Source organism: Canis aureus, chromosome 33 (genome assembly GCF_053574225.1).
Source record: "Canis aureus isolate CA01 chromosome 33, VMU_Caureus_v.1.0, whole genome shotgun sequence".
NCBI lineage: Eukaryota > Metazoa > Chordata > Mammalia > Carnivora > Canidae > Canis > Canis aureus.
This window is the reverse complement of record NC_135643.1, coordinates 2,761,240-2,786,462: the sequence shown is the minus strand read 5'-3', so window position 1 is coordinate 2,786,462 and position 25,223 is coordinate 2,761,240. Positions and strand designations below refer to the sequence as shown.

At 37.4% G+C, this 25,223-nt stretch overlaps 1 long non-coding RNA gene across 1 annotated transcript; it reads right to left on the bottom strand.

Moving 5' to 3' along the window:
• Window positions 1-18,286: 18,286 nt before the first annotated feature.
• LOC144304140 (uncharacterized) lies at window positions 18,287-24,864 on the bottom strand. Its single transcript, XR_013371102.1, has 3 exons — window positions 23,583-24,864; window positions 20,327-20,526; window positions 18,287-18,364 (listed from the first exon to the last, which is right to left on the bottom strand). It is a non-coding gene; the product is annotated as an uncharacterized LOC144304140 (long non-coding RNA).
• Between the last annotated feature and the right edge of the window lie 359 nt (window positions 24,865-25,223).

Below are 25,223 nucleotides of genomic sequence, written 5' to 3'. Positions count from 1 at the left end.
CAGCTAGCAAGGAATGAGTAAAAGTTTCCCCACATACAAATTATTCATCATCCGAGATGCAATGTTGCTGTTAACAAGACTTATAAATAGTGCTTACAGGTGGCTCAGTGGTTTAGTGCCGCCATCAGCCCAGGGCCTGATCCTGGGGACCCAGGTTCCCACATCGGGCTCCCTGCATGGAGCCTGCTTCTCCCTCTGCCTGTGTCTCTGCCTCTCTGTGTGTGTGTCTCATGAATAAATAAATAAAATCTTTAAAAAAAATAGTGCTTACACACAAAAAAAGCCTACTAGTTTACAGAGTTAGATAGAAAAGAGTAAAGATTTTATTAAGGCTCCTAGAGTTACTTATTGACTATATTTTCCTTCCTCCCCTCATAACATGGCATTGTTAGTAAAATAAATCAAATGTTATATATCCATTTTTAAAGATTTTATTTATTTATTCATGAGAGACACACAGGCAGAGGGAGAAGCAGGCTCCATGCAAGAAGCCCAATATGGGGCTTGATCCCACGGCCGGCTAGATCACACCCTGAGCTGCAGGCAGCAGTAAACCACTGCACCACCAGGGCTGCCCTGTCCTAGACTTCTTTAACTCACCCTGCAGGCAAAGATACAGCCCCTTATTCTGTTTTGTTACAGTCTAACTAGACTTTCTGAGTCAGGAAGAAAAAAAAAAGGATTCTTAGAATAGCAGATAATATCAACTAACATAATTAAGCACTTGTGGTAATCAGGTACTGTACTAAATACTTCTAATTATTATCCTATGTAATTATTACCCCATTTCCTTAATGAGGAAACCAAAGCTTGAGGAGGGTAAATAACCTGCCTGATATTACAGAACTGGTAAGTGCTGGAAGGCTGGCTTCAACTCTGTAATCTATGCTTTTAACCACTCTGTGCCTTACTCTCATGCCTTTACCAAGAACTTACTGTGCCAGGCCCTTTAGCTGGCCACTTCTGAAGTAACAAAAGGGGAGACAGATAATAAATCAGCACAGTGGCTAAGAGACAAGGTTGTGTTCAGTTTCCTGCATATCAACTGCTATTATAAACATTCCTCTCATACAAAAGAAAATATATTTGAATGCAAAAAGTATGGGATGATGATATTTCAGAGAAATCCTTGAATATTCTCTAATTCACACACACAAAAGTAAACCATCTGGAAATTTTAATATTTTATATATTTTAATTACAAATTACTTGGGATGTTTGAGAATTATAAGAACTTCAGTGTCAAGACATTAAAAACACTAATCTGAACAATTACCAAATATCATAGAAACAATTGCAGTATTTTTAAAAGATTTATTTATTTATTTGATAGAGAAAGAGAGCACAAGCAGGGGGAGCTGCAGGCAGAGGGAGAGGGAGAAGAAGGCTCCTGGCTAAGTGGGAGCCGGTGCAGGACTCCATCCCAAGAAACCTGAGATCATGACCTGAGCCGAAGGCAGAAGTTCAACCAACTGAGCCACCCAGATGCCCCCAATTACAGAATTTTGATTTGAAATCATAGGGTCTAAGTCCTCCTGCTCTACCAATAAGCATATAAATAACCTTGACTTTTTTTTTAAAAAAAGACTTAATTTATTTAATTATTTGAGAGAAAGAGCAACAGTGAGTGAGCCTGAGTGGGATGAGGAGTAGAAGGAGTTGCAGACTCCCCGCTGAGCAGGGAGCACCATGTGGGGCTCCATCCCAGGACTCCAGAATCATGACCCAAACTGAAGGCATGCACTTAATGGTCTGAGTGACCCAGGCACCCCTAACCTTGACCTTATTTGTAATATGAGGATGATAATGACAATAGTACCGAACTCATAGAGTTGATGTGTTTACTGAAAAGGTACCCAATGTCAAGTACTTCATACCTGGAAAGGACTCAATCAGAAGTGGTTATTGTGACATACCCACATCACTAGTCCCTGTTAACAATTCCACAGCCCAGGATGTGAAAAACTTGAATAGGATTTGTGTATGTAGCTAAACTAACCCCATTAGAGTTCCAAGTACTAGGGTTAAAGGTACAGTGTGTGTACTTCGTTTATTTTCTAGAATAGTAAAGATGCTTTGGAGGTCTCCACCATGATTTCTCTCCTCTTTTACCCCCACCAGCTACACAGCCACAGCACTGAGGAACTTGTGAATATTCAGTGAATGCAATCCACTGCAAAGAAAGGAAGACATTTGCTTCAAGTAAGTGACAGTGGCAAAGAAAACCACTCCATCCACTAATTCTGAAGGAAAAGCAACATAAAAATTGGAGAAATGGTGATTGTGATGGAATTTGTTTTGGGCAGCCTGGGTGGCTCAGAGGTTTAGCGCCGCCTTCAGCCCAGGGCCTGATCCTGGGGACCCAGTTTCCCACATCGGGCTCCCTGCATGGAGCCTGCTTCTCCCTCTGCCGGTGTCTCTGCCTCTCTCTCTCTCTCTCTCTCTCTCTCTGTGTCTCTCATGAAAAAATAAATTAAAAAAATTTTTTTAAAAAGGAATTTGTTTTTTTAGAGTCAGAGAAGCTCTTACTAGGATATGAATCTACCATTTAACCATTTGGAAACCTTGGGCAAGTCACTTAAATTCTGTTTTCTCACATATTAATTGGGACTAATAATGTGTACTTTGTAGGACTATTGTAAGGAACAGGGATGATGTTTTAAATAGGCCAAAAACAGTGCCTCAAACACATCAGTAACCAAATAAATACAGGGAGAAACTATATTCTTACTAATACAGTGCTGATTCTGTCAATAAGGTTGATGGCAACAATAGTTAAAATAATCTGATATATATATAGTCTCCAAAAAGTTTCCATGACCATGGAATAATCCTAATGGCCATTTATGAAGATGTTTGATAAGTTAGACTTATACAGTATGAACATTTTTCACTGACAAAGATAATACAATCTACCTGATATCATGATAACTTCTATATTCTTAGCTATAAATCTGGAGAATTTATCTGTTACTGACATAATTGGTTACTAAAAAGAAAATCTTCAGTTGAATCTACTGCATTCCCAACTGTTATTCAGACCCAAGTTGTAGTGGTTCTGATTTGTTTGGTTTCTCTTGGAACGCAGGTGTCTTATCTTGGCCATCTGACTTCCTGTTGCATCGTTGTTCTCTCTTAAGTAAACTCAGATGGGCTGCCTCCAAGTTTAATATAACTGAATGGACTTGTGGCTATATCAAGTAAGCACATTAAAAATATACCCAAGGCCTTTTGGGAATATCTGACACTGGTCATTATATGACCACCCTGCAGCTCACAGTGCCCCAAAATAGCACTTTGTATCCTATTACCTGAAGGGATTAAAAAAAAACATATATCAGAACACAGTTCTAAATTACAAAGACAGAAGGTTTCTGCAGTTTTAAATGACCTAAAACTCCCTTAAACAAAATTGAAGGAGATCAAAGTTTTGGCCCAGCAACTTTGAGTATCAGATGAAATGCCCCAGTTGAGTTAGCTTGATTATTCTTCTTTAGCTGATTATTTCTATCACTTTGTGCCATTAATGGAGAAATTAATCTTTGAAGTTCTCATGGCTCAGCATTTTCAATTATTCATTCCAGCTAAGGAATTTTTTTTAAAGAAAAGCTCAGTGTTCTTAGTTACGATAAGCCTACCAGCAGACACTGATACCCAACCTAAACTGCTACCCCAAAAAAGCATCTCCTCCATAGAAATTTTTCTGAGGATTTAAAAAATCCACTCTACTGATTGTTTCCTTTCTTAAAATCCAAATTCATAATCAGCTTAAAGCATAAAAATTGTTTAATAAGCATTTTAACAATTTTTTCCTAAAATGTATTCTCAGAGAAGAGAGGGATAGAAACAGGAAAGGAATGTGGAATAACAAATACTACACTCTTTTTAGGACTAGTTCTATTATAAGCACCATAAAATATACTATGACACCTGGTCTTAGTATATTACCTAGCTAGACCTTAGGAATATATCAAGCTCTTCTAGTTGAAAAACAAACAAAAAATAAATTTAAAAAACCCTCTTGTTTCTAGCATTTCCTTCTCTGGTCCAGTGGTGATCCTTCTTTGAATTTATTGAATAATTTCCTCTGCTAATTGTCATCTATCTTGATGAGAAGGCAAGGAAGTCCTGTGAGCCTATTATCACTTTTTACCGAACAAGCTCTCAATGTTTAAGAGTTTTGGTGAAGATGAACTTCTACTAGTCTGATGACTTCAGAAGAACTCTGTTGACTTTGGCAAGACTGGAGTGTTTGGGGTTTTCCCCCTATAAACTGCATGCTTGGTCTTTATTTTAAGGAGTTGTACATTTTCTAAATGAAGGAAAAAAAGATTGCAACTTCCCTTATTGTTATTCTTTTTAAATTTTTACTATTTAAATCTGTTTATTTTTATAAATTTATATTTATTTATGTTTATTTATCTTGAGAGAGAGAGAGAGCATACACATACATGAGCTGGGCAGAGAGGGGGCAGAGGGAGAGAGAAAATCCCAAGCAGGCTCCATACCTAGCATGGAGCCTGACATGGGGCTCGATCCCACAACCCTGAGATCATTACCTGAACCTATATCAAGAGTCGGTCGCTTAACCATCTAAGCTACCCAGGTACCCCTATAAATTTTTTATTGAAGTGTAATTGACATACAACATTATATTGGTTTCAGGGGTGCAGCATAATGACTCAATATTTGTACCCACTGCAAAAGGTTCACCACATTAAGTTATCATCTGTCACTATAAAAAGTTAACATCTGAGATTTACTCTTTTGTAAAGAAGATCTTTACAATCTTTTACAATCTTTACAATCTGTACAATCTTTACAATCTTTTGTAACGATTTCCACTTTCAAGTATGCTATAGAGTATTACTAACTGTAGTCACCGTGCTATACATTCATTCCCACGGCTTATTTCTTTTATACTTGTAAGTTAGTACTTTTTGACACCCCTTTCACCCACTCCCCAACCCCTTCCCCAAGGGCAACTACCATTCTGTTATCTATATCTATAATTTTGGTTTCGTTTTGTTTGTTCATTTGTTTCATTTTTTAGAGATTCCACATATAAGTGAAATCATGGTATTTGTCTTTCTCACTTAATATAATACCTTATTTCACTTAATATAATGTCCTCAAGGTCCATTCATGTTGTTGCAAATGGCAAGATTTTTTTGTACATTTTTTAATTGGAGTTCGATTTGCAAACATATAGTATAACACCCAGTATTCATCCCATCAGGTGCTCTCCTCAGTGCCCATCACCCGGTCACCTCAACCCCTCGCCCACCTCCCGGTCCACTACCCCTTGTTCGTTTCCAAGAGTTAGGAGTCTCTCATGTTCTGTCACCCTCACTGATATTTCCCACTCATTTTCTCTCCTTTCCCCTTTAATCTCTTTCACTATTTCTTATATTCCCCATATGAATGAAACCATATGACCATTGTCCTTCTCTAACTGACTTCCTTCACTCAGCATAATACCCTCCAGTTCCATCCACGTTGAAGCAAATGGTGGGTATTTGTCGTTTCTAATGGCTGAGGAATATTCCATTGTATACATAGACCACATCTTCTTTATCCATTCATCTTTCGATGGACACCGAGGCTCCTTCCACAGTTGGGCTATTGTGGACATTGCTGCTAGAAACATCGGGGTGCAGGTGTCCCGGTGTTTCACTGCATCTGTATCTTTGGGGTAAATCCCCAGCAGTGCAATTGCTGGGTCATAGGGCAGGTCTATTTTTAACTCTTTGAGGAACCTCCACACAGTTTTCCAGAGTGGCTGCACCAGTTCACATTCCCACCAACAGTGCAAGAGGGTTCCCTTTTCTCCGCATCCTCTCCAACATTTGTGGTTTCCTCTCTTGTTAAGCAAATGGCACGATTTCATTTGTTTTATGGCTGACTAGCATTACTCTGTGTGTGTGTGTGTGTGTGTGTGTGTGTGTACATCACATCTTTTTCATAAATTCATCCGTCGCTGAACACTTAGGTTGTTTCCATATCTTGGCTATAGTAAATGGTGGTGCAATGAACACAGGGGTGCATATATTGTTTTGAATTGGTGTTTTGCTCTGGATAAATACCCAGAAGTGGATTGCTGAATCATATTATAGTTCTATTTTTAATTGTTTGAGGAATCTTCATATTGTTTTACATAGTGGCTGCATGAACATGCATTCCCTCCAACAGTGCACAAGGATCTCTTCTTCCCCACATCCTCACTAGCAGTTGTTATTTCTTGTCCTTTTGATAGATAATAGCCATTCTAACAGGTATGAGGTGATATCTCACTGTGGTTTTGATTTGCATTTCCCTGATGATTAGTAATGTTGAGTATCTTTTCATAAGCTTGCTAACCATCTGTATGATTTCTTTGGAAAAATGTTTAATCAGATCCTTTGGCCAATTTTTAATTGGATTGTTTGTGTTTTTGCTACTGAGTTTTGTGAGTTCTTTAAATATTTTAAATATTAACTCCTTGTTTGATATATGATTTGCAAATATTTTTCCCATTCATTAGGTTGTTTTTCATTTTGTTGATGGTTTCCTTTGCTGTACAGAAGCTTTTTTTTTAATAATAAATTTATTTTTATTGTTTTTTCTTTTCTTTCTTTCTTTCTTTTTTTTTTTTTGTACAGAAGCTTTTTAGTTTGAAGTAGTCCCACTTGTTTTTTACTTTTGTTGCCTTTGCAACAATTTGAAGTCAGAACCAAAAGTTCATTGCAAGGCTGATATTAAAGAGCTTATGCTTTCTTCTAGGCGTTTTATGGTTTCAGGTCTTATGTTTAAGTCTTTAATCCATTTTGAGTTAACATTTGTGTATGATGTAAGATAATAGTTTTATTCTTTTTCATGTTGATGTCTAGTTTTCCTGGCACCGTTTATTTTTTTTTTAAATTTTATTTATTTATTCATGAGAGACACAGAGAGAGAGAGAGAGAGAGAGAGAGGCAGAGACCCAGGCAGAGGGAGAAGCAGGCTCCATGCAGGGAGCCCGATGTGGGACCCGATCCAGGGTCTCCAGGATCACACCCTGGGCTGAAGGCGGCGCTGAACCACTGAGCCACCGGGGCTGCCCGCTAGCACCGTTTAATAAAAAGATTATCCTTTCCCCACTGTACGTTCTCTCCTCCTTTGGCATAAATTAATTGACGATAAATGTGTGGGTTTATTTCTGAGTTCTCTATTCTGTACCATTTATCTATATGTCTCTTTTTTTGCCAATGCCATACTGTTCTGATTACTATAGTTTTGTAGAACAGTATGCAATCAGGGAGCATAATACCTCCAGATTTGTTCTCCTTTCTCAATATTGATTTTGCTATTTAGGTCTTTTGTGGTTCCACACACATTTTAGGATTGTCTGTTCAGTTCCTGTAAAAAAACGTCATTCGAATATTGATAGGGATCGCATTGAATATGTATACTGCTTTGGGTAATATGAATATTTTAACAATATTGATTCTTCCAATCCATTAGCATGGAATCTATTTCTTTATGTCCTCTTTTATTTCTTTCATCAATGATTTATAGTCTTCACTGTACAGGTCTTTCACCTCCTTGTTTATTTCTAGGCATTTATTTATTTCTATTCTTTTTGATTCAATTGTAAATGAAATTTTTTTTGATTGAGGTATAGTTGAAACACAATGTTACATTAGTTTCAGGTGTACAACAGAGTGATTTAAAAAGTCTCTGTACGGAGAAGGACAAACATTATATGGTCTCATTCATTTGGGGAATATAAAAAATGGTGAAAGGGAATAAAGGGGAAAGGAGAAAAAATAAGTGCGAAATATCAGAAAGGGAGACAGAACATGAGAGACTCCTAACTCTTGGAAAGGAACTAGGGGTGGTGGAAGGGGAGGTGGGCGGGGGTGGGGGTGACTGGGTGACGGGCACTGAGGGGGGCACTTGATGGGATGAGCACTGGGTGTTATTCTGTATTTTGGCAAATTGAACACCAATAAAAAATAAATTTATAAAAAAAATCATTACTATTATTACTATCTATCTTAAAAAAAAAGTCTCTGTATTATGCTATGCTGGCCACAAGTGTATCTCTACCTGGGATTTTTTTTTTTTTAATTTTTACTTATTTATTCATGAGACACAGAGGGAGAGAGAGAGAGAGAGAGGCAGAGACACAGGCAGAGGGAGAAGCAGGCTCCATGCAGGGAGCCCGACGTGGGACTCGATCCCAGGTCTCCGGGATCACACCCTGGGCTGAAGGCGGTGCCAAACCGCTGAGCCACCCAGGCTGCCTGGGATTGTTTTCTTAATTTCTCTTTCTGATAGTTCACTGTTAGTGTATAGAAACACGACAATTTTTGTATATTGATTTTGTGCCCTGCCACTTTACTGAATTCATTTATTACTTCTAATGGCTTTTGGTGCCATCTTTAGGGTTTTCTATATATAGCATCATTATCCAGAGATAATGACAATGTTACTTCTTTCTTTCCAATTTTGATGCCTTTTATTTCTTTCTCTCACCGAATTGAAAGGGTTTCTAACTCTTTGTTGAATAGTAGTGCGGAGGGTGGGCATTCTTGTCTTGTTCCTGATTTTTTTTAAAGATTTTTATTTATTTATTCATGAAAGATACACACACACACACAGAGGCAGAGACACAGGGGGAGAAGCAGGCTCCATGCAGGGAGTCTGACTCCGGACTTGATCCCGGGTCTTCAATATTAAGCCCTGGGCTGAAGGTGGAGCCAAACCGCTGAGCCACCCGGGCTGCCCATCTTGTTCCAGATCTTAAAAGAAAAGCTTTTAGCTTTTCAACATTGAACATGATGTTAACTGTCACCTTATCATTAGACACAGAGGTACATTAGACATAAAGACAGTTAACATGATGTTAACTGTCACCTTATCATTAGACACTGAGGTACATTAGACATAAAGGCACATAGAGGTGACTCTACACTCACTTTCCTGAGAGTATTTATCATAAATTGATGTTGAATTTGTCAAATGCTTCTTCATATGAGATGATCATATGATTTTTATTTTTCATTTTAAAGTGGTATATTACACTGATGAGTGGATGTTGAACCATCCTTGCATCCCTGAAATAAATCCCACTTGATCATGGTATACAATTCTTTTAATGCTGAATTCAGTTTTTTAGTATTTTGTTGAGGATTTTGCATCTATGTTCCTCATGAATTTCTTTTTCCCATCCCTTCACTTTCAGTCTGTCCGTGTATTACATTTGAAGTGAGTCTCTGGTAGGCAGCATATAAATGAGTCTTTTTTTTTTTTTTTTTTTTTTTTTAATCTAGTCAGCCACTCTGTATCTCTTGATTGGAGAATGCAGTCTACTTACACTTAAAGTAATTATAAGTATGTTTTTCTTTTTAAAGATTTTATTTATTTATTTATTTATTTATTTATTTATTTATTTAGACAGAGAATGAGTAGGGGGATGGTTAGCAGAGGGAGAGGGAGAAACAGGCTCCCCACTGAACAGGGAGCCTGACATGGGGCTCCATCCCAGGACCCTGAGCCAAAGGCAGATGCTTAATTGGCTACACCATCCAGGTGCCCCAATAAGTATGTTTTTATATGACATTTTGTTAAATATTTCCTGGCTTCTCTTGTAGTTTCTCACTGTTCCTTTCTTTTTCTCTTGTTCTCTTCTCTTGTGCTTTGATGACTTTCTTCAGTATCATATTTAGACTCCTCTCTCATTTTCTCTTGTGTACCTACTACAGGTTTTTACTTTGTTACTACAATGAAGCTCACATATAACATCCTATAAATATAACGGCCCGTTTTAAGTTGAAAGCAACTTAAATTTGAGCTTATTTCAAAACTACATTTTTACTGCCACATCTCTTGTTTTGTTTTTTGTCTTTTTATTTTATGTATCCTGAATTTATTATTGTAGTTTAAGTTCATTTTATTACTTTTGTCTTTTAGCTTTAATACTAGCTTTATAAGTGTTGCTCCACCATCTTTACTACATATTTACCAGTAAGATTTTTACTTTTACACATTTCTTTTATTAAATAGTACTACATTTTTTCAGCTTAAAAAGTCCCTTTAACATTTCTTGTAAAACCAGTTGAGTGGTAATGAACTCCCTTAGCTTTTGTTTAGAAAATTTCTTATCTCTCCTTCAATTCAGAAGGGTATCCTTGCTGATGGAGTATTCTTGGTTGGAAGGTTTTTCCTTTTTTTTTTTTTTTTAAGATTTTATTTATTTATTAGAGAGAGAGAGAGAGGCAGAGACACAAGCAGAGGGAGAAGTAGGCTCCATGCAGAAAGCCTGATGTGGGACTTGATCCCGGGTCTCCAGGATCACACTCTGGGTTGAAGACGGTGCTAAACCACTGAGCCACCGGGGCTGCCCGGAAGGTTTTTTTCTTTTAGCACTTTGAATATATCATGCCACTCCCTTCTGGCCTAAAATTCTACTGTGAAAACTCTGCTGATAGTTATGAGGTTTACCCTGTATGTAACAAGTTCTTTTTTCTCCTACTGCTTTTAAGATTTTTTTTTTTAAACTATTGACATTTTAATTATAATGTATCTTGATGAAGATCTCTTGGGATTCATCTTGTTTGAAAGGCTCTGGGCTTCCTAGGTCTGCATGTTTCTTTCCTCTCCAGTTTAGGAAAGTTTTTAGCCATTATCTCTTCAAATAAGTTTTCTGCCCCCTTCTCTCCCTTCTCTTTCTGTGAATATTATTTTGCTTAATGTTGTCTCACAAATCCTTTAACCTACCTTCATTTTTTAAATTCTTTTTTTTTCTTTTTCCTGGTCTGTTTGGATGAGTTCCATTACCATCTTCCAGATTGCTGATCTGTTCTGCTTCATTCAATCTGTTGTTAAACTCCTCTATTGTATGTTTTAGTTCAGTTATTATCTTCTCCAGCCCTGTGACTTCTATTCAGTATTTTCTTTCCTTTTTTTTTAAATCAAAATCTTTCTTGAAGTTCTGTGTTCATCCATTCTTCTCTTGAGTTTGGTGAATATCTTTATGACCATTATTTTAAATTTCTTATCAGGTAGATTATTATCTCCATTTCATTAAGGTCTTTTTCTGAGGTTTTAACTAACCCTTCATTTGGAACAGTTCCTCTGTTTCCTCATTTTGCTTGACTCTCTGGGTTTGTGTCTATTTGTTAGGCACAACAGTTACCTCTCCTAGTCCTGAAGGAGTGCCTTGTGTAGGTAGAGAAGTTTCAACTTTGTCCTCATTCTTGGTTGTCACTTACACCTTTGTGATTATCTCAGCAAACTCATTGATTCTTGATAAATCCCTATTGTTGAGGGTGTGTCAAGATCTGTTAGCGTTTCAAGGGGAGGGATCTTGTCCAGCACCTAGTTTCAGGCTGATTGGAAGACAGACCCTGAGGCAGCAGCTTTTCAAACATGCAAATATATACACTCCTATGGGGCTGTAATTATAAACCCTGCTATCAGCCCAGGAAATCTGAAGGTGTTCCCTGGGCAACAGTTGCAAAACTCAGGGCTCCAAAACTCAGGGCTATAAGCTCTTTTATGGGAAGTATTGTTGAGCTGTAGTGACACCAAAGCAATACACAGGATGGAGTCTCCCTGTGAGGACATGTAAAAACACCTTTTCTATAGGAAGACTAGCAGTGTGTTTCAATTTACTGTCTGTTCAGTGCCCTAAGGATATACCCTGCCAAAAGTTGTGTTTCTGATTGTTACAACGCAGGAACACAGCCCCCTAGCCACCAAGGCCAGGCAATTAAGGGGTGCTTCCTGTGTATATTGATACACATACCAGGTTTAGCAAGGCAGCTGGAAACAGGATGGGCCCTCTCACCAGCTTCAGCTAGGCAATGGGAAAATGCCTTGACTACATATGCCCACTGGCTTTGGTAATGCAGCAGCAGAGTGCCTTGTCTGCATACACTCACTGGCTTTAGCTGTGAGTGCTTTAATTGTTTATGCTATTCAGTCCCTCTGGCCTTAGTAAATGCCTCATCCATGTGCACCCACCACTGCTAGTGGGGTAGTGGGAGAGTACAAAAATGGCATCCACTGGTTCCTCCATCTCTGGAGAGTCCTAATTGTTCCCTGCCCCTCCAGCAGATGCTTTAAGATAAGTAAATGAACCCCTTTCACATTTAGTCTAGGCATTTTCAAACTGCTGCTTTTGCACTGAGTTCCAGGGTGAGTGAGACTGCACATGAACCCTTTGAAGGGAGAATCTCAGTTCTCTACCCTTTGGGTCCCCTGGAAATAAACCCTTTGCTTTTCTAAGTGATATGATCTGGGGACTCATCTCTCTGGCCTAGATACTAGGTGCCTGATGTGGGGTAAAAGCCCCTTCCTCCTCCAGAATAAGCTCCAGACTTGTAAGATCCCTCAGTATTGTGAATCACCATGCTTGGCATGGGGTCGGGGGCTGGGGAGGAGGGAGTTTGGCCAGACTGGGTCTCTGCCTCATCTGCCCATCTTGATGTGGTCCTTTTATCCTTTGTTGTAGAGGAACAGTTTATCTAGTTTTCATTTCTTTTTCAGAAGAAATTGTTCATGTCACTGCAGATTTTGTGTGTCTGTGGGAGGAGGTTGTTCAGGATCTTCCTGCACTGCCATCATGGACTGTCCCCTCCTAGATTTATTCATTCAAAATTTGTACTGCTTCTAAGCAGAATCATGCTAAACTGAGATCATTCAAACACAGGCAATAGTCTAATTTTTAAAGCCCTTATTTTGGTGAAAAATTATAGATTCAAGGTGTTTTGTTACTGCTTCAGAGTATATAAAGGAAAGGATCCCTGGGTGACTCAGTGGTTTAGCGCCTGCCTTCGGCCCAGGGCGTGATCCTGGAGTCCCAGGATCGAGTCCCACATCAGGCTCCCTGCATGGAGCCTGCTTCTCCTTCTGCCTGTGTCTCTGCCTGTCTTTCTCTCTCTCTCTGTATCTCTCATGAATAAATAAATAAAATCTGTAAAAAAAAAAAAAAAAAAAAGAAAAGAAAAAAGAAAAAAAGAATATATAAAGGAAAAAGTTTCTGATAACTGATATTTCATTGATTCTCCCCTTAAAAAGCTCCATTTTTGAACCCAATTTCTCACATACTTTTTTAGTTAACATTCATGTAAGTTGTGAGCATGATGCCAAGGAATTCTATCTCCAGAGATGAGTCTCAATCCCAGGTCTAGGAAGTAATGAACTGATAGAAATCTTTTCTTTCTCCATGGTTCAGTTTTATACTTGCATTAATAATGTTTATAATACCACTTCTCATTCAGTCCCAAATCAAATGTCACCAATCCATAGAGGCCTTCTCTAAGCCTCCTCTCTGGAGTATCCCCATCTCATTACTCTCTGTTGCATCACCCTAGTTCTTTCCTGCATAACATTCATCACAACATAGGAGTATTGTCATTTGTTTATTGAATGCTGTTGACTCCTGAGAGCAAGTGACTTGTCACCTGTCTTCATTTCCATATCCCCAGGGCCTAGCACTGGGTTAAATGAATAAGAAAATAAATTAAAATTTCCTGCTACCTGTTCAGTTTCCTTGATCTGGATCATTATATTGGATGCTTCTCCCCTATTTCTGGTCCCTCCTCAATCAAAATACAGCTAACATGCTTCCTCTTCTCCCAAAAGCTTGTTGTCGTTGTTGTTTTCCTGATTACTCAGTTAATAGATGCTCAGTTTAGAAAACTTGAGGTGGGGACCAAAGTAATATAAATAGATAATTAAAATCATTAGGGTTGATGAATCATCCCAATTTGGTCAACAATTGATGGAATTCCTAGGACTTGGGAAAAACCAGGAAAATTCGGGGCAGGCCAGGATGAGCTAGTTACCCTACACCTAACCTCTCACTCAGTAGTGACTATTAATAATTTATTCTATTGTCATTAATTATTTTATATTATATTATAGTTATTGAGATTACATTATATAATTTTGAATTCAGTTTTTTCCAAATAATTTTATATCATAAGTATTTTTTCACATGATCAAAATTCATTCTTAATATCATTTTAAAAATTGCTTAAGGGGTACTTGGGTGGCTCAGTTGGTTAAGCATCTGCCTTTGGCTCAGGTCATGATCCTGGAGTCCCAGGATCCAGCCCCACATCGGGCTCCCTGCTCAGCAGGGAGTATGCTTCTCCCTCTCCCTCTGCTCCTCCCCCTAGCTCATGCTCTCTCTCACTTGCTCACGCTCTCTCAAATAAATAAATAAATAAAAGCTTTAAAAATCAACAAAATAAAATAAAAATTGCTTAAAATTGCATATTATACTTTAAATGCACTGTAATATAAGACTGAAGACTAAAGACGCTGGAGTCAGGTTGCCTGGGTTCAAGTTCCAACTCTGTCTTGGGCATTTTATTTATTCCTTCTGTGCCTTAGTTTCCTTGTCTCTAATATAAGGGTCCAGAAAGCACATGCTTTATAATATTGTTGTGAGGATTAAATGGGTTTATATTTGAATGTTATTAGCACTAATTGCCTATTTTTCTTGATAGACTGTCATGCAGTGTGATAGAATATTCATAGTACATGAATGTCAGACATTGCTTCTTCCCCTTTTTATCTTTCAGATGACTTACTCCCAAATAAACCTTTGTATTCCTAACTCTCCTCTGCAACTGCTTCCCAGAGGGCCCAGCCAATATAGAAACATTGCTAATTTGATAGAAGAAAAAAAGGCATTTCATTATTTTAGTTATATTTCTTTGATTACAGATGCAATTGAATATTTATCTTTATTAGGCTCTGAAATCTCTTCCTTTGTGAATTGACTGCTCATTTTCTTTGCCCACTTTAATTATTCAGGTCTTAATGTTTTTCTTGTCTGTTTGTATAAGTTATATAATTATGTAAGTTATATTTTACATATTGTATATATAAAAGATAGTATCCCTTTTGTCATAACTTAAGTTTTTGATATACAGATATGCAAGAATGTTGTATAGTCAGATGATGATAAATTACTTTATAATTTTTATCTCTGTTCTAATGCCAATAGAATACATTCCCTTCCAGAGACCAGTCACTTATAATTTATCCTTATTTATTAATAGTTTATATTTAGTCCATCTGGAATAAATTTTTGCATACAGTGTGAGATGAAAATCTAAGTTGATTTTTTTTCAAAACATATGTCCCTAGACCATTTAATGAACAATCTTACCCTTTTTTAAGCAACCTCTAGCCCCAATGTGGGGCTTGAACTCACAAACCTAAGGTAAGAGTCTCGTGACCTACTGACTGAGACAGCTAAGTACCCTCAATCTTACCCTTTCTGATTGATTTGTCATGTCTTTCAATATCATTTATTAAAACTTTATACATGCTGGGTTCTTTTCCTATTACATAAGTTTGTCTTTTTTCTATACATTATACTTGGTAAATTTCTATACTTTTATAATCTGATTTGGTATCTTCTATGTTGAATTTCAATCAATCAGCTTTCTAGGCTTTTGTACTTTTTCCAAAATGCAGTTATGGCACTTCAGATTGTGTGTAGACAGAGTCACTGGACTGGAAAATTGTCATTGCTGAGGCTAGTAGTAATGATGACAATAATACAGAGAATTCTTATAAAGCCTCTACATAAAGGAGGAAAACTAATTTGTGAAGCACAGCAGCTTAAAGCATGATACAAATGTGATTAGAATGACCTTTTTTTGTGTATAGGAGCCTATCAGTTTCATCCTGTTTTCTAGTGCAGAGCAACCCAAGAACCTAAGGTCCAGAATGTGACAATGACATCATAGGACCTATCAGTGGTGTGATCTTTATAGTGACATAAAGCAAAGTTAAGAGAACCATGTTTACTCAGCTACTGTGATATTAACATCATCACATATTCTTGGATGGAGGAGGTGGTCAATAATTACAGACAGAAACATGAATGGAAAGGCAGGATCGGGCAGCCTGGGTGGCTCAGCAGTTTAGCGCCACCTTCCGCCCAGGGCCTGATCCTGGAGACCTGGGATCGAATCCCACATCGGGCTCCTTGCATGGAGCCTACTTCTCCCTCTACCCGTGTCTCTGCCTCTCTCTCTCTGTGTCTCTCATGAATAAATAAATAAAATCTTAAAAAAAAAAAAAGGGAAAGGCAGGATCATAGACAAAAATTGTTTAGTTACTTTTGTTGCCTCTGCCATCATCCTTTCGACAATCTTGGTCAAACTGAGTTTAGAAGGAGCGAGGGAGGGAGAAGAAATGGAGTAGGGGAAGCAGTGGGCAGTGGTATGTTGGCCAGTAGCTATAGGAGGATTCTTACTTGGATCACCTCAGGATAAATACTACAGAGTGGGGGGAGTGGGGGAACAGGTATAAGTGCTGGAAAGGACTGCAGAATTCCTTTGTATCGACAATCACATTGTAGGCTAACTGCAATTGTGTGAATATGTTTTAGTGTCAGAATTTAATTTAGGGTATAATTAACCGTTTGTGACATAATAGGGATCTGCTGCCATTGGATTTCTCTTAACTTCCATAGCAAAACCCTTTTTTTCTTTATCCTTCTTTTCTTCCTTCCCTTCTTTTCTTACTGTTCTTGTGCCTTTTATGTAGATTTAAAATAAATATGCACTTTTCAAGTCACTCATATGTATAAAGAGCAAACAATTCTTTAATGAACAATAAAGCCAACAAGAGCAAAAATAAACATATAGCTGAGTATTGTAAAATAAGATTGAATCTATCTAAAGACTCCGTGGGATAAAGGTTTTTCTTTTACCCGATTTTTTTACCCTACATGAAGCAGCCACAATTTTTAAAGACTACTGTGAAGAGTGTCCTTATGAGGAAGTGCTCACCTGCTCTGATTGCCATCTGCCAGCACTCCCACAAGGCTGTTAAGAGTTGACAGACTGTCATGGGGTTGGGCCAGAAAATCATTTTCTGAAACTGTCCATTCAGGACAGTAGCTAAGCTTCACAGTGGATACAGAGTCTTAAGGGTATTCTGTATAAGTACTGACAAGTCATCTGACTTTGAAAAACAGTTGGAAGACGGCACATTTTTATGACAATAGAAAACTAGTTCAAATTCTAGAAGTAGAGGCATCATCACCTCAATCTGATTCGATGATATAATAATGCAGGGTAAAGAACAAATCACTAAAAACAACAATTACAAGTATTACTTAGAACAATAAGGGCATAGTGGTCCTAGATAAAGGCATTGATTTTGAAAATGAAAATCACAGCATCCTAGAAGAGACAAATTCATGTGGCATCTTGAAAGCAAGCATCTTGTGGTCAAACAGACCCAGATCTGAATCTATTACTTTAGGGATCTGGGATAATGGGTTTCTCTGTCAAGTAGAAATATTAATATTTCTTACCTCATAGGCCTGTTGTAGGAATTAAATGAGATTGGCATGTAAAGTACTTAGCCCAGAAGCTGGCACACTGCAAGTACTCAATAAAACATACTGATTACCATTACTGTTGTTATTTTTCATCGTCATCCTAGGAGAAGAAGCTAGATAGGACTTCTAGTCCATACTTCTGCTTCTAATTTGGATCACATTTAAATACTTACTGAAAACAAAATGAATCCCGATATTATTTTTAAAGAAATGAAAGTACATGATTTTCTACAGAAATTCTTTCTCATTCAGAAATATTTTCTAGTTTTTTCTAAAAAACTGATCATATTGCAACTGAAACCTATTTCTTCTTGGCTACCTTTACTGATGATGGAGAAAGGTTTATCAGGGCACCTGGGCGGCATAGTCTGTTAAGTGTCTGACTCTTGGTTTTGGCTCAGGTCGTGATCTCAGCATCATGAGACTGAGCCCCAGGTAGGGCTCTGCACTCAGTGTGGAGCCTGCTTGAGATTCTCTCTCCCTCTATTCCTTCCTCTCATGCTCTCTCTGTCAAATAAATAAATAAGTCTTTTTTAAAAAAATAAAACTTCATCATTCTTAATAACCTTCTAGATGCTCTATTTAATGAAAATTATGACTTGGTCCTCTCCTTCCTTTCTCACTCCCCTAGACCCCACACCAAACACACAGCTAATTACTCCACCACTTTCATTTCTATGAGAGGATATAAAGGAAATAATAATTTTACTACAGTTGAGTTATAGTTGTCAGCATAATAATCACTAATCCTAAACACCAAACAGTAATTTTCAGACCTGTTTTATAGTACAAGAAGGAATTTCTCTGTACCGAGAAGAATAATGGCAAACCTGAGCAATTGAGTGAAGATACTGGATCATGTAGAGCAAAATCAGGCAATCCAAAGAAAGCTGAGTTAATGATAATGAGTAACAAGGATCTGGGCAGAGCAAAGACAGGTTCTGATGAAGAGCTTGATTTATTAGAGGTCAGTTTGGTGAAACAATCATATATTTATCTCTTCTTCCTCTTGAGATGCTATTAAAATGACAGAAAAAGAACATAAAAGGAATAATTTTAATACAAAAAAAAGAGGAAGCGCTGCACTGGTGAACAACAGATTAGAGATTAGATCAGTTTCTGGAAGACTGAAATCAGACAGAGTGATATGTTTAGTGATGAAGGAAGAAAGAAGAAGCATCAGTCTAGACAGAGAGAGGGAGGAAATGTATGTGTATGTGTAAGTATTGAGGATGGGGCAGGGAATACAAGTAAGGAGAAAAACAGTCTGAAGAATATAAGAGAGGTACAAAACACAGATATCCTGGATCTAACAAATGGTAGCAGTGGGCTGTGGGACCAAAAACAGAGGTATTCCCCATGTTCATAGCAGCATTATTTATAATAGCCAAAACATGGAAACCACCTACATGTCTACTGATGAATAAATGGATAAAGAAGTTGTGGTATATACATATAATGCAATATTATCCCACCATAGAAAAAAAAAAAGAGAGGATATCCTGCCATTTGTAACAACATGGATGGACCTTGAGGGCATTATACTAAGTGAACTAAGACAGAAAGACAAATACTGTATGATTTCACTTATATGTGGAACCAAAAAGGAGGGGTGGGCAAAGAGAGAGAGAAATCAGACTTGTGGTTATCAGAGGTGAAGGGTGAGGGCAGGAGGAACAGGAGGAAGGTGGTCAAAAAGTACAAGCTTCCAGTTATTAGATAAATAAGAACTAGGGATATAAAATACAACATGATGACAACAGCTGATGCTGCTGTGTGATATATATGAAAATTGTTAAAAGAGTAAGCCCTAAGAGTTCTCATTACCAAAAAAAAAAAAAAGGCTTTTTTTTTCTTTTCTTTTATTGCTTTCTCTTTTTATTGTATGAGATGATGGAAGCTAACTAAACTTACAGTGCTAATCACTTCACAATATATTTAAGTCAAACCGTTATGCTATACCCCTTAAATTTATATAGTTATGTATGTCGATAATCTCAATGAAACTGGGAAAAAACATAAATGTTAACTTTATTTTAAAATATTTATTTATTTATTTAAGAGAGAGAGTGCATGCAAGAGGGAGAGGAGAAGGGAAGGGAGAAAGAATCTCCAGCCAACTCTGTGCTAAGTGCAGAACTGGAAGCAAGGCTCCATCTCACAACTCTGAGATCATGACCTGAGGCAAAACCAAGAGTTGGAAGCTTAACCAACTGGGCCACGCAGGAACCCCCAGAAGTTCATTTTTTTAAAAGTGTGTTTTCAGAAAAGTTCCCATCTCACGCCTGGGTGGCTCAGCAGTTGAGTGTCTGCCTTCACTTCAGGCCATGATCCTAGGATCCAGGATCGAGTCCTGCCTCGGGCTCCCTGGGGAGCCTACTTCTCCTTCTGCCTGTGTCTTTGCCTCTCTCTGTGTGTCTCTCATGAATAAATAAATCTTTAAAAAATAAGTTTCCATCACTAGCTTTCTTGAAGAATTTTTTTAGAGTCTATCTTAAAGAAAATGTAGAGAGGTCTCTTCTAAAGAAATTGAGTAAGAGCAATACAAAAAAACCTAACATCAGTAAGTAGTTCCAAGAAAAAACAGAAAAAATAGAAATAAGGACATTCTCTTTTTTTTTCCTTAGGATTTTATTTATTTAATTATTCATGAGAGACAGAGAGAGAGAGAGGCAGAGGCATAGGTAAAGGGAGAAGCAGGCTCCCTGCAAGAACCTGGATGCAGGACTCAATCCTAGGACCCCAGGACCACGATGCAAGCCAAAGGCAGACGCACAACCACTGAGCCACGCAGGCACCCCTAGCACTGGGCTTTGCAATGACACTATGGGTTGCCAAAAAACAGTGGAATAATATTGTTAAAGTTCTAATGAAAAAATGATTTTGAACCTGGAATTCTATATGCCACCACAAACTATCATCCAAATGTGATATCGACTAAATCCATTTTCAGATATGGAACAGCTTAAAACAATTTACCTCCCATACACCATTTCTTTAAAAATTTCTTGGGGATGTATTCCAGTGAAACATGGGAATGAACCAAGAAGGTGAAAAGAAGTCCCAGGATGACAGCTGTGCATCTGGCCTTGAGGCAGTTCAAACTGGGAAAGATGGATAGAAGGTCTTGCCTGGGGTGCGGGGGAGACTCCAGGAAAAAGCTACACACAAAACCACACCTGATATGTATAGAAATAATCAAAAAGTAAAGGTAAGTAGTATAAGAAAAGGAGGAGTTTTAGAAACTTCATGGGGAAAAACTATACAAGAAAAATATAATCATAGTATAATACCATGTCAATTCATAATTTTCATAGAGTCACAATAATGACATTTTATTGCCTTTTGGCTTTTAGGCCTAACCTGTAGGCAACATATGGAAAATTAAATTGTGACAGAACAGACCATAAATGTTATCAACTGTGACGATGCAATGACAAAGTATAGAAGTTAGTTGGGAAAGAAAGGAGAGGAGAACTAAATGCCAGGATACAGTCACTAATATCCTCATCTTACAAGATGAGCAATGGAGGAAAATACCTACAGTGTATGAAATTAAAAATTAAGGTGTGGTAATACCTTTTAAGTTATTAGGAAAGTGGGAAGTGGTATCACTGAATGAATATTTCATAATGGCTTTTATTATAAAGGAAGCAAATTTTCATAATGTCTAAAATTGATAAATCAAACAATGATAGAAAAAGCACATGTAAAGACATAAAAGCACTACCAGATATTTGTTACCAGTGGTTGATTCTTGAGAATGGAGTAAAGGTGGAATGGATGGAGCAAGGGATTCTTACTCTTAGCCATGTGCCCATATTACTTGAATAAAAATTATGTATAAATAGAATAATAGATTGAAAGGCAAACAGACTGGATTCTTTTTTTTAAACGTATAGTCAGGTGACATGGAATTCGTAAGATTAATGTGTCAAGATAATTGGAAAGAGAGGAAGTCAGAAACAAGGCTAGTTTCTTCAGGGCAGCTGTGACTACAGGATCTCTGGCTGTTCTCCAGAGTATTAGATTTACTTCTCCCATAATGCTGAATTTTCTGGCTTTAAAGGCCTGTCAACTAGATAGATAATGTAATCAATTATCCCTTTGAGGCAGGAATTTATATCAGTACAATAAATTTTAGTCTCTCTGATGAACAAAGGGCTACATCACCCAGCTGAATAGTCAGAGAATCAGACAAATCTGAGCAAAGTGGGCAAGGAGAAAGAATTGAGACAAAGTGCTACTCAGCTGAGGCTCTTTTGATCCTTCTCCAGGATTTAGGACCAGGACCCCAACATGATGTTCCCAAAGACCTTAAAGTCTCTCTGATGAACAGAGTAAGTCATTGGGCTTTGGTGTCCCAAAATCGAAATTTAAAGCCTGTGAATCTGAAGACCTGATTTGGAATGTATCTCCACAGCTTATAATGAAGTTGCACAACAATGACATGGGTGTCAGACAGCCTTGGGTGCAAATACTGACTCCACTTGTAACTAAAACCACAAAAGGCACTTTCCTTACATTGGTCTCTTTGTAGAACGAAAAGAACTATACCCCACAAGATGAGATATTGTTTGGAAAAGTGTTCAACAAATGCTGGTGCTTTATGGCTATTTGTCATAAAGAATGTCATACAATTCTGAAAAATTCTTGCAAATCAAAATACATTTAGCTCAAAATCACAATCAGACACTAGTTAACATGTACTAGGATGGCTATAATAAAAAAGACAGAGAACAACAAATTTTGACAAGGATATGGAGAAATTGGACCCTTGTACACAGCTGATGAGAATGTAAAATTGTGTAGCCACTTTGGAAAACAGGTTGGCAGTTCCTCAAAAAGTTAAGTATAGAGTTCTCATATGATTCAGTAATTCCACCTCTATGTACAACCAGAGAGGATTGAAGACATATGTCCCCACAAAAACTTGCACACAAATATTAATAGTAACATAATAGCCTAATGGTAGAAATAACCCAAGTGTCCATAAACTGATAAATGAACAAATAAAATGTGGTAGCTCCATACAATGCAATATTATTAGGCAATAAAAAGAAATGAAATACTGATATATGTTACAACGTAGATGGAACTTTAAAAACTTTCTCCTAAATGAAGGAAGCCAGACACAAAAAGCCACATATTGTATGATTCCATTTATATGAAACATAAATTTGTAAGATAGGCAAATCTAAAGAAACAGAAAGAAGATTAGTGGTAGCCAGGGCCTGGGGAGAGGGAGTTATGGGAAGTAAATGCTAATAAGTAGAGTTTATCTAGGAGGGGGGAGTGATAAAAATGTTCTGGAATTAGATAGTGGTTGATGATTTCACAACTCTGTGAATATTTTAAAAACACTGAATTGTGTCCTTTAAAAGAGTGAATTGCATGCTATATGAATTATATATCAATAAATCTGTTATAATTTGCATTAACCTTAAAAATAAGTTACAATAAGTTAAAATAAATTAACATTATGTATGTGATATGTGATTTAAAAGAAAAAAGGTATAAAATAAAGAAGGAAATAAGGAGGAAGGAAAAGCTACAAAATTAACCAGGATTGGTTGTTATCACCTCCAAAAGGCTTTGAAACTATTATTCCAACCTGGATCATCATGAGAAGATAAAATTATATTAAAAAAAGTTGTATGGAAAGGTTTCCAACAAAATCAGAACTTAATTTTTCTTTCTTTTTTTTTTAAAGATTTTATTTATTTATTCATCAGAGAGAGAGAGAGAGAGAGAGAGATAGAGAGAGGAGAGGCAGAGACACAGGCAGAGGGAGAAGCAGGCTCCATGCAGGGAGCCTGATGTGGGACTCGATCCTGGGACTCCAGGATCAGGCCCTGGGCTGAAGGCGGCGCTAAACTACTGAGGCACCCTGGCTGCCCAGAACTTAATTTTTCAATGAAAAGAAAGCTAGCTTAAAAGAAAGATTTTTCGGGGTTTTTTCCCTTCCTCCTTTTTGTTTGATTTGGGTTTGAAGTTTAGATTGGCTTGGATTAAATCTGACTAGGTAAAATTTTAAAAATTTAAACAAATTTGCCTAGGTAAAAAAAATTATCTTTTGGAAAATTAATACTTATCAAATATTATTTTCTTTTATATGAGCAACAGCATGCAAGAAGCACAATGTCAAGAAGTATATGGAGCATACAATGGAGCCAGAAAAACTCTCACTTTCTTTAAAATAAAAAAGCTAATTTTAAAATGCTGAGTGTGGGACCTGGAATGCAAAACATCTCAAGGTGGCTTTTGAATGCTTTTTCCTCCCAAGCCCATCACATTCTTTTCTCTGTCTCCAAGTTAAGGCTGGGCAAGAAGGCTCATCAGTTCTGGATGGGATCCAAATTAGATGTGGATTTGTCCCTATGAGAACCTATGATCTCATCAGTTCATGGCTTATATTCAGTTCTTAGAATGCTTATCATCATAACATTATGACAAAACACTGGCAGATATTAATAGGTGTCATTTATTCTAGTCCTTTAAATTATTTTAGAATAAATTATTCCTTTTTTACACAAGTTCTTCTAGGACAAAATTATATAAATTGAAGGTATTATTGTTATAATTTTAAAGAGTCCATCTATCCACAATGGTTTAAATATTTAGAGAATGTTTATAAAGGCCACCTGACTTCTTCCAGCTCTAAGGAGGGTCTAATTACTATGTAGCTTTGAATCCCCTTTAACTTGTTCTCTGTTTTCTTCAGAAATTGAAGTTCAGAGAAGTGAGGCAAATTGGTTAAGGCAACACAGTAATGGTTGGACTTATTTAAACTCCAGGGTTTTTTTTGCTCCAAGTTCATTGCTTTTTCTCAACACCTTCCAGTTGGCTCACATTATTATAGCTTTTTCTTTGGACTCTTTGAATTCTAAGAAACATTTCCCTTGGCAAAAGATTTTAAGAAAATATGCTCTCTTAATAGGCAAAAAGAAAGATGTGTATTTCCTCACCTAACTTAAAAGGAGGAGGGTTTATACTAGTTAGGTGCAAAAACACATGCAATCATGGTAGATTTAAGGAGGAATAAATAAGTGATTTGGTGTTATAATTAGCCTACTATACAAAATCAGATTTGAGACTGACTCTTGAGTGATTTATTTTAGTCTTTTATTTAAAGCAACCCTTATTTTTAGATTGTTTGATTAACAGCCAAATTAGAAGCTCAGCAAATTTCTGGGTGGGCAATTTTATATTTCCAGATTTGGAAATGCCCTTGTATATCCACTATTCTCTAAAAATGAAACCAGGGGGATCCCTGGGTGGCTCACAATTTGGCGCCTGCCTTGGGCCCAGGGCATGATCCTGGAGACCCGGGATTGAGTCCTGCGTCCCGCTCCTTGAGTGGAGCCTGCTTCTCCCTCTGCCTGTCTCTGCCTCTCTCTCTCAATCTCAGTATATATATATAGATCTATATATAGATCTATAAATAGATCATTAATAAATAAAAAAAATAAAATCTAAAAATGAAACCAACCCTTCTTCAGAATACTGGTCTCAAGAGAGATCATCCAGCAGCATCCTAAAACCTCTAAATACACCAGAACAAATTCAACCATATTCAGGAATAAAACCGAGGTCTACACATCGTATTAGATGACTCCAATGTACTCTCCCTGCTTAGGCTAGTTCTTTTTTTTTTTTTTTTTTTTTTTAAGATGTTGTTTATTTACTTGAGAGACAGAGCAAAGCAAGAAAGCACGAGCCAGGGGGAGGTGGAGAGGGAGAGGGGAAGACAACTCCCCTCTGAGCAGGGAACCTGACTCAGGCTCAATCCCAGAGTCCTGGGATCATGACCTGAGCCAAGGGTAGATGCTTAATGAATGAGCCACCCAGGCGCTTCTAAGCTAGTTATTTTCTA